At 44.2% G+C, this 10,880-nt stretch overlaps 1 long non-coding RNA gene across 2 annotated transcripts; it reads left to right on the top strand.

Moving 5' to 3' along the window:
• The first annotated feature begins 489 nt into the window (after nt 1-489).
• LOC147582452 (uncharacterized) lies at nt 490-10,880 on the top strand. 2 transcript variants are annotated; one of them, XR_015249131.1, is made up of 2 exons: nt 490-1,778; nt 9,655-10,880. It is a non-coding gene; the product is annotated as an uncharacterized LOC147582452 (long non-coding RNA). The 2 variants fall into 2 exon arrangements; XR_015249132.1 differs by having other exon boundaries at nt 490-1,782.

Here is a 10,880-nt window from a genome sequence, read left to right as displayed (position 1 = left end):
AAGGGCAGGAGTGGGTAAGAAGTTGGTGAGGAGCCAGAGAGAGCAGGTAGACTTCCAAGAAGTTGTGCGCCATTGCAGAGCATCTGCACCCATGCTTCTGCTGTTTGTGAAATATCTATCTCATATATATATATACATATATATATGCAAAATATATATATTTTGGGAAAATACACAAGTGATGTCACTCGTGGCCTGGAGGGTAGGGGTAAAATAGGTGGTTCGTAGGCAAGGGTCAGCTGTCTCTCCTTTTTATATTACACTTTTAGATTATGAACCATGGGCACATAATATCGAATAGCAAACTAATTCGAAAAAGTCTTTCAAGTTGTGTAGTAAATGTTAGGAAAGAAATAGGGCAATAACAGAAAGGAGTGGCAAGTTCTCCTTAAAGCACCTTCAGAAGATGAAACTGAAAATGTGAGGGGGAGGGGTTAGGTGGAACAGGGCCCGGAGTGGGAGGAGAGAGGCTCAGGGCCCAGAGGAAGCTCTTGCAACAACGGAGGAGAAAGGGCCTTCTGTGGTGGCGGGTGGAAAATGGTGAGGAGGCGGCGAGGAAAATGGAGAGGGCGCTGCCAGGATTCCATCTCGGCCGAAAGCAGGCGTTGATGTAGGGATATTTACACTCGTCGGACCTGCAAAATGCTCTGCAGAATGCTCGTGGGCCTGAAAAGAACGAGTTCTCAGACCTTACTGGTGTAAATGGGAATTGTTCCGGCGTTGGGGGCTGAATATTCCAGGCAGCCACGTTTATGGTGGTAAACACAGTAAACAAAGAAAAGGACATGAACAACATAATCATTAGATGAGCTGAGGCGCCTTCACGCCGTGCATCAATATTCAGCCATTCGTAGAGTAAACCCGGACAGGACTTCGGGTTTCCAAGGTGTGCTAGAAAAGCAAGATGCCAGTGTAGTATGCTATGCGATGCCATCTTAGAAAACAAAAGGAAACACTGTGAGTGAGTGAGTGTGTGTGTGAGTGAGTGAGTGTGTGTGTGTGTGTACGCGCGCGCGCGCGCACGCGCTCGCGCGCCCCCGTAGTTTTACGTGAGCATGGGGGTAAATACACTGGCCAAAGTTGGGATGGCGGAAGCAGAAGGAGAGAGGGGGAAAATCTTCAACACTTGCAGAGTAAAACGAGCAAGTGCAAAATAAAAAACAAAAAAGCTACGTAGGGCGTCAGGGTCGCAGGTAAAGACCGTGAGGCAGGGCTGATCCGGGCGCAGGCCAAGCGGCACCGGACCAGGGGCACCTCCGGCTTCGCCGCCGGTGGCTATACTTCCAGTCCGAGGATGTCCGCTCGGCGCGCGTACCTCGGTGCGAGCTTCCCCCGAGCTCTTTGTTAACGGAGAGTGGGGAGAAATCGGGGCAGGCGCCTAGCGCACCGGGCAGCGGCGGCTTGGGGGGTGGGGCGGGGACGGCCCAACGAGTTGCTCGCCTTGCTGCCCTTCCCCCACCTCCCGGCCGCAGCCGCTGCCGGCCGCTCAGGTCTCGTCCCGCCTCACGGCCGGCGCTCCCCGGCCCGGGCCGCTCAGCACGCCTCGCCGCCTGCTGGGCTACTGATGCCCTCCATCCACACAAAGACGCGTGCGCCCGGGCGGGGAGCGCAGGGGCTGGCACGCACCACCGGCAGGCCTTCTGTCTGCACCCCCTCTCCCGGCCGCCGCCGGCGCACTCCCACGGCCCCCACTCCCTCGTCTCTCGTCTGAGCCGCCATTTGCTCCTCGCCTCCCCGACTCAGCTACCGGTAATCTCAGATCTACTTTCCGTCTCTTCGTAGGTATCTCATGGAATTTAAATCCTACAGTATTTATACTTTGTTATCAGGTTTATTTTGCTTAGCATGTTTACAGGGTCCGTCCATGTTGTAATATGTGACCATTTTTTTTTTACATTGTACATAAAATGTACATAACAAAATTTATCATTGCAACCAAATTTAAGTGTACAGTTCAGTAGCACTAAGTACATTCACATGGTTGTGCAACCATGGCCACTATCGATCTCCAGAATGTTCCCAACATCCAACTGAAACTGTGTACCCGTTAAACAATGATCCCCCCAACCCCTGGCAACCACAATTCTACTTTCTATTAATTTGGGGACATTCACCTTTGTATTTGCAAAGGGACAAAGCCACGCACTGGAGACTATCCAGATGCGGATAACAAGTTAGTAAAGCCTGGTTGTATGAAAAAGAGTGGCGGGAACTGAGAACGTTCAAGAAAGAGGTCCTGGGACGCCTGGGTGGTTCAATCGGTCAGTTAAGCATTGGACTCAATCTCTGCTCAGGTCATGATCTCACTGTTAGTTCCAGCCTCACACTGGGCTCTGCACTGACAGTGTGGAGCCTGCTTGGGACTCTCTCTCCCCTGCTTTCTGCCCCTCCCCTGCTCTCTCTAAATAAATGAATAACTTAAAAAAGAAAGTGAGGTCCTGGGATTATTTTAGTTCATGTAAACAAAACAAAACTAGAGGTTTTAGTTTAACAAATAGAAAGGCCAATACTATGATAACTGGGAAAGACTCAAGGGACCATGAAGACTGCCTTCACCCTCCTAAAGAACAACAGTATAGGAAAGTGGAACTGTCCTGTGGTTCATATTTAAAATTTTCTAGTAGCAGGCACCTGGGTGGCTCAGTCAGTTGAGTGTCCAACTTAAGCTCACAGTTCATGAGTTAGAGCCCATATCAGTCTCACTGCTATCAGCATGGAGCCCACTTGAGATCCTCTGTTTCTGCCTCTCTCTGCCCCTCCCTCGGGCTCACTCTCAAAAATAAAAAAATAGTAATAAAAAAAATAAAATATTCTGGTAGCCACATTAAAAAAATAAAAAGAGGGGCACATTGGTGTCTCCGTTGGTTGAGTGTGGGACTCTTGATTTTGGCTCACATCATGATCTCAGGGTCATGGGATCAAGCCCCACTGAGCATGGAGCCTGCTTGGGTTTCTGTCTCTCCCTCTGCCCCTCTTCCCCACTGGCCTAATTGCTCTAAAATAAAAAATAAATTAGTTAATTAAAAATAAAAAGAAACACTAAAATTCTTAACTTAGCACAATGTATCCAATATATTATTGTTTCAACATATAATCAACTTTAATAAGATATCTCCCATTCTTTTTTTCATACTTGGTCTTTTTTTTTTTTAATGTTTATTTATTATTTTTGAGAGAGAGAGAGCAGGGGAGGGGCAGAGAGAGAGGAAGACACAGAATCCAAAACAGGCTCCAGACTTTGTGCTGTCAGCAGAGCCCAATGTGGGGCTCAAACTCACAAACCATGAGATCATGACCTGAGTGGAAGTCGGATGCTTAACTGACTGAGCCACCCAGATGCCCTTCATACTTGGTCTTTCAGATCAGGTTAGCCACATTTCAAGTGCTCAACAGCCATTTATGGCTACTATATTGGACAGTGCAGGGTTGGAACCTGGGACATAGGTATCAGACAGGTTTGGGATCAAGATCCATATTCCATTCCATTCCATACTAGGCTGTGTGATTGGACAGATTACTTACCCTCTCTTATCTGTTTCTTCACTTACAAAGTGGAACTGACAAAGCCCCCCTCTGTAGGCTAATTGTGAGGACTAATGGCATGTGAAGCATTTAGTACATGCTCACTAAGTGTTGATAATTATTAGTGGTAAATAAGATGATTATTAATTTGAAATAATGAGATTTCAGTATTACTGTTAGTATGACCTCATTCACTTCCATTAGATGTTATGGCTTGGAGACATTCCAGGGGGACAAAGTTAAAAGACAATGGACAAATTGGGAAAACCTATTTGCAACACATATAACAAACATTATTTTTAATATGTAGGAAGTGCTTGCAAATAAATAAGAAAATGGGGAATATGAATGGGAAATTCAAAAAAGGAGACAAACATCTAAAGTGATTTTTTTGGGGGGGTGCCCGGGTGGCTCAGTCAGTTGGGCGACCGACTCCAGCTCAGGTTATGATCTCGCAGTCAGTGAGTTCGAGCCCCATGTTGGGCTCTGTGCTGACAGCTCAGAGCCTGGAGCCTGCTTCGGATTCTGGGTCTCCCTCTCTCTCTGCTCCTCCCCCACCCACACTGTGTCTCTCTCTGTCTCTCAAAAATTAATAAATGTTAAAATTTTTTTTTTAAATAAAGTGATTTTTTTTTAACAAAGACCCATTTGATGTAAGTTCAATTCTCCTAGGAACTGAATAAACACATGAGACCATTGTTGAGTAATAAATTGCCAACGACCATAATTTTGCAGCACCTAATACTGAAGAAAGTGTGAAGAGATCAAATTTCTTTTCAAATCAAGATTTTCTGAAGTTTTGATAGTCAGATCTGATTCCAGATTATCAGGATAAACAAGCTGAGTTCTTGCTTCAAAGGGTGGGGGGTGGGGTACTACCCAGACAGCCTATTCTGCCCACCTTTATCCTATTCCAAATGAAGCTGGACAGCCAATGCATACCTAGCAAGTTTGAGTTTTCTGCCTTATCACATGTGCAGTCACTTCACATTTGCTTTGCTAATAGTCCTTCAAAACTAGTGTTGACATTTCTCAAGGCTTGAAATAGTCCCAACATTGTTCCAAATTTGGGCAGGGCTAACTTACATTCTTACTTAAGCCATAATACCCCCAGAATATTCTTAGACTTCTGGCTAACTCCTTTGGGAATGCCTTATCTGCCAGCAGGGTCAGCTACATAATTTGTGGGGCTCAGTGTGAAATCAAAGTGTGGTGGGGCCTCTTTTTTCATAAAAGGGAAAAGGCTGTTTACGTTCTGCAGTTGCTCTCTCAGTCTCTCATGGTGTTTTTTATTTGCTATTTATTGTTGTGCTCTTAGGTATGGGGACACTTGAAGGACAAGTGCAGACCCTCTGAGGTGCTGGGTGCCACTACCCTGCCCTGAGACAGCATCCATATCCCAGTCTGGGAAAACTTGACCCAGTGGGTGTGGGGGTGGGGACTAATCAGACTCGTCTAAGTCCTTCCTCTTCTGTTCCCTGCATTGTGCTGTACAGTGGTGCCTTGAGACAAAAGATGCCTCACAGTACAGGCCATCTCAAAGGGAGGGAGGGGTTAGAGGAAAAGAGGAAACTGAGAGAAAAAAACACATTGGTTAGGAGATCAAAATACTAACGCACGTATATCAGTGTCTGAGAGCTGGGTTAATGAGTCAGCCCCCGGAGAACTGATCCACTCTTTGTGTGTTAATAAATCAGGTCTTGAGCCAGGCCAGGCTGAGGGCCAGACTAAGCTCTGAGGTGAGTTGACACCAGGGGGATCTTTGTGGGTGGCCAGCCAGTCTTACCACAGTGACCCCATTCTGTCTCCCTGCATGTACTTCTAGAAAGTTCCTCGAACTGTTCAGGGGCTTGAATGGGAGAGAGGATGTGGTTAGTTATAGGCTAGAGGTGGGGTCTCACCCTTTTTCCCTCCCTAACTTTAAACTCTCTTACTACATCACAAATCGCCTCTCTTCAGGGGTACTTCCAGGCCTCTGCCTTAGAGGGTAAGCCTACAGCCTTCTGAACATATGGAAAAGGATACTTACATATGAAGCCAGTGCTAAGAATGCCTTTAGTTAAAGTTTAGGGGCCAACCTGCCGCATTCCACGTAAAGCCAGATTCTACACATGGGTTTCCCCTTCCTCCCCCACTCACTGGAAATCCAGCATTAAAAGAAACCAACACAGGTCCCGCACTTTAGTCAGACAAAGGATGAGAAATGGTTCTTTCCTGACTCAGAGGGAAGGGCTCAGCACCCAAACGCTGGTAACTACATGAGCCGAAAGAGGAGGGCTGGAGTGGGGCAGGAAAGCACCAGGCTGGCTCATTTAGTGTCCTCTCCAACAGCAGCCACCTCAGTGTCTTTAGCCAAGACAACTTTCCCACCCTTATCACTTAGGAAAGTTAAAGGGTTTTAGAAATGGGATAAAGACCCCCCCCCAAAAAAAAAAGAAAGGAAAAAGAAATGGGATAAAGACCAAATATATACTTCTTATTATAAATCACAATTGCAAGGGCGCCTGGGTGTCTTAGTTGATTAAGTGTCTGGCTCTTGATTACAGCTCAGGTCATGATCTCATGGTTGGTGGGACCAAACCCCACGTGAGGCTCCGTGCTGATAGTGAGGAGCCTGCTTGGGATTCTCTCTCTCCCTCTCTCTCTACCCCTCCCCTGCTTGTGCACACACTCTCTCAAAATAAATAAATAAACATTAAATATAAAAAATATACATAAGTAAGTCACAATGGTAAAGATGTCAATTTTTCCCTGTGGTAAACTGAAAAATGGTCCCCCCAAAAGATATCCATGTCTCCATCTCTGGGATGTGTAAATGTTACCTTATTTGGAAAAAAGGTCCTTGCAGAAGTGATTAAATTAAGGATTTTTAAATGAGGGAACTATCCTGGATTATCTGAGTGAGCCTAAATGCCATCAAAGGCACACTTATAACAGAGAGGCAGAGGATCTGACACTCAGAAGAGGGGATAATGTGACTATGGAAACCAGAGCAATGCAAAGAGATCAAAAGTTAGCAGTTTTGAGTGGTAAAACCATACATAGGTAATTTATATTTTTCTTTTTAATTACCTGGTCTTTTTAAAACAAACATGCACTGATTCTAAAAAGATGTACTTAAATGTATATGATTGCTCTCTGTTTCAATAGGAGCAATCAAAATGTCTTCTTTTTCAAGAACATGTTTTAGTATGCCTAGTTGCAAGGTACATTGTTTTCACCGAGCACCTACTATCTCTTAAGTTCATTGTATATTATATTATTCAATCTTTCACAGCGATGTTATGGGACAGGTAATAAAAATATAAAATAATTCCCATTTTACAGATGAGGCAATGAAGCCCAAAGTCAGTCATCTATTAACATCAGGACTAGGATTTGAGAGCACATTGGTCGTTTTTTTTTTTTTTTGCTTTTTTTTGTTTTTTTAATTTTTTAAATGTTTATTTGAGAGAGGGAGAGAGAGAGAGAGGGATCCCAAGCAGGCTCCTCACTGTCAGCATGGAGCCCCATGTAGGGCTCGATCCCACCAACAATGAGATCATGACCTGAGCCGATATCAAGAGGTGGACACTTAACCAACTGAGCCACCCAGGAGCCCCAGAAAGCACATCTGTCTTTAAGGTCCATGCCCTAATTTGTAATTTTGAAATAACCTAAATGTCCCTCAGTGGGAACCAATCAACTTACAGCATATCCATACACTGTAAAACTCTATAGCCATAAAAATAAAAATGACAATGCTCTCTCCATATTGATAAGGACATGTTTCAAAAATACAGTGTTAAGTGGGCAGAAAAAACCAACAAAGTGCAGAAGGTGTGTATAACATGGTACCATTAAAGTTAAAATGCAATAAAGAGTATATTTTTGTTTCAGCTTGTATATACATGAAAACAACATTAGAAGGATAAACAAAAACCTAAATACAGGGTTCTCTATTTGGGGTGGGGGAAATGGGCAGATGAGGCATAGGAACATGACAGATACTCTTCACTCTATACCTTTATATATATATTTTTTTTTTAGTTTTGAGTCATGGAGTCAAATTACCTATTCAAAAGTAAACATATAAACCTTTTAAAAGCAAAATATAATCAAACATAGCTCTTTTGTTTTTCTACTCTTTTCTACTCTTCCACACACCTCAGACATCCTTGGAGGGCAGTGTGCATCCCCTTTTCAATGAGACTCCTCTAGTGGTGCTGACAACAGCATCAGCACACAGACCAGGAGAGACTGCCGTGCTAGCAAGCAGTGCCAGACCAACCACACTCTTTCCTTATCCCTGACTTAGAAAAATAAAACCAGTAGGCAAATACACTAGTCAGCATTTCTGAAGCCAGCTGTTAACCAATCCTCTTCTTGCCCTTTACTCTCTTTTCTTCCTTTTTCCAGAAAAACCTGGAAAGCTCTGCAGAACTTTGCAAAATGCTTTAGTAGTGCTGGCTGCCTTGTTGTTTTCCTTCTCTCCTTTGGCCTGTGTCATCCTTGCAGGCAAGGACCGCAGTCTGACTTCCTGCCAGCTCGCCCTGCTGGGTTCATCTCAGTGCCTTAAAAAAAAAAAAAAAAAAAAAAAAAATCTGCATTTTCCTAAACCTACGAACCTCAAATTAGAGGTCATTTTGTACAACTCTCCACCCAGAGTAGAACATTCCAGTTGTAAAATTTAGCAGAGTAAATATATTTGGTTTTAAAACACAGTCGCTTGGTTTCACTTTGTCTAACCAATCAAGTCGAGTGACAGCTCTCATAAAATATCTGCTCTTGCTAAGGATCCCACAGGGCAGGTCTATTTGTGTGTGAAGTCTTACAGTGCAGAGAGCCCCAGTAAATTTCCATTTAGTAATTCAGTGACTGTTAATCGACACCTAATGTGTATCCATGGCTGTCTGAGGCCCTGTGCTGGGGATAGAAACAAACATGAGACTCAGTTCTTGCCACCGATCTCTAGTAACCCTGTTAGGACACCATCAGCTCCTAGATGTGTCGGAACTCACTAGTTTTGTTCTTTAAAGCCATTTGCAAGGTATCAACTATATCACTGAGTTATGGACGTTTTCGTGGTTAGCTGTGGTCAGAAATATGATTTATATGAACAGTTTTCTCTTTTTTTAGGGTACTGGGGAAATACCTTTTCTATTGCAAAGATCACAGCCAGAGGTTGAACTCTAGGTAATGTAATCCATATAAGACTCACCAACCTTTTCAGGGTGTTAATTTAGTCATAACAATGTCATAGCTTTCAGTTTCCAGCTTTCATTAGCTGGAATTCTTTCGCTAATGTGCAGGAAATTTGAGATGTATGTATGCCAGATGTGTTCAATGAAAGGTTCTGCTTAAATCAGATGTGAGTCTAAAAGCAAGACATTCCCAGCGATGCTGAGCTTGGCAGGGATTCAGGTGTCTAGAACCATACCACATACATACCCTGAGCGTGCTGGGCCAGAACACTACCATGCAGCGTTGCTAAATTCACTAGGAACTCAGAGCAGAAGGCCCCATGGAGACTGCATACCCACTCCTTATTACACATGTACAGCATCACCAGGAGTGATACCACGAGATTCATTCTGTATTGGGTTATTCTCAGAGGAAAACCCCAACCAGGTTGAGGATAATGAGCACCATACACTGTAAAAAGCATCAAGAAGCTATGTGGCTTCCACATATCCACACAGAACACATCAGCAGGAAGAAGGAGCATTATATTACCAGGTTTCCTGTCAGGACATCCTGGCTCAAAACACAGTTTTGTCACTGAAAAACATAAGATAACCGGCAGATGTGAAACTGCAAGATTGTGTCCTTGAGGCTCTCAGAAATCTGTCAGCTTAAAAGGAGAGCTCAGGGGTGCCTGAGTGGCTCAGTCAGTTGGGTGACTGACTTCGGCTCAGGTAATGATCTCACAGCTCATGAATTCGAGCCCTGCATCAGGCTCTGTGCTGACAGCTCAGAGCCTGGAGACTGCTTCAGATTTTGTGTCTCCCTCTCTTTCTGCCCCTCCTCTGCTTATTCTCTCTCTCAAAAATAAACAAAAAGAAAAAAAAAAAAAAGGAGAGCTCAAAAACAGGTATGAAGATCACTCATTCCAATTACTGAGAGGTAGTTTGTTTTTGTTTTTGTTTCCAGGCAAGAGGGGCATGGGAATATGGAGACATGAACTGATTCAAGGAATCTGGCCTGGGGAAGGCCTCATGCACAGATTCTGAGCAGACAGGGTCTTGTCTTAAAGAGCTTTGGACCAAATTTACTACCAGCCTTATCCCAACCCCCATTTCCCCAGCTTCAAAGAGAATACAGGTGACCACAGACTCCGAAGTCTTGCAGGTTGGTGCAGACTTTTGAGAACCTGTTGTACATCTCTCACCCTTGTTCCAATGGGTACTATTTGTTAACACTAGAACTCATACTGTCCCACATTTGATCTTTCCTTCCTCAACCACAAACTTCTACTTCCTTCTACTATTGTCTTCAGAATGCCAATATTTTGTGTCCCAGTTTCATCTTGGGCACCAAGGAGTAGGATGAACTTTATAGTTCTGAAATTCTAGGTTCAGAAAATAGTGCTGTGGAGCACAAGGTGGGTGCGTTTCACTGTCACTCATGCCTGCACCTGTGAACAGGGAACCTCCTGAGGAAACACATATGGTTTCATCATATTCCACAGCCACCCAGCCACATCTCTCAAGGCCTGACTTCCTTTCCTCCCCACGCCCCACCCTCTGGGCAGAAGTAGCTGAGAAGGTGCTTCTCCAGCTCTTTCCTCTTCCCTGCTTAGCTCTATTACAGTTCACTAGGCCAACACTTCTGTTAGAACCAAAGTGTTTCTATTTAGGGGTCTGGGGAGCAATTCCATTTCCCTCTATCATCTCACCTGGATTTTCTGGCTTTCAGAAGAAAAGGATCCACTCAGAGATCGTGACTTATTTCTTCCCAAGCAGTGAGTCATATTCACAGACAAACCTTATCTCCTGGGCCACAACCTGGTTGGCTCCCAACTCACAGAACATGATCAAAGACTGTGTATCTTTGTATCTTTATATTAACTTGCACATAATTCATTTAAACTTTGGAGAAAAACGCCTCATCATATCCTCCTACCTCCCCACCACTTGTTTTAATTTTCTCCACAGCTCATCCGACATACTATACCATCCTTCCTCCCTCCCTCCCTCCTTCCCTTTCTTCTTTCCTTCCTTCCTTTCATACTGTTTTTCTCTCTCTCCTCATTGGCCTATAAACTTTTTGAAGGTAGGGCTTTTGTTTGTTTTGTTCATTTCTGTATCCATAGGACCCAGCTCAATGCCTGGCACAGGGTACTCAATAAATGTTGAATAAACAAACTGTTGAATGAA

Source organism: Puma concolor, chromosome A3 (genome assembly GCF_028749965.1).
Source record: "Puma concolor isolate L17-30 chromosome A3, mPumCon1.1.hap2, whole genome shotgun sequence".
Lineage (NCBI taxonomy): Eukaryota > Metazoa > Chordata > Mammalia > Carnivora > Felidae > Puma > Puma concolor.
This window is presented reverse-complemented; position numbering and strand designations above follow the sequence as displayed.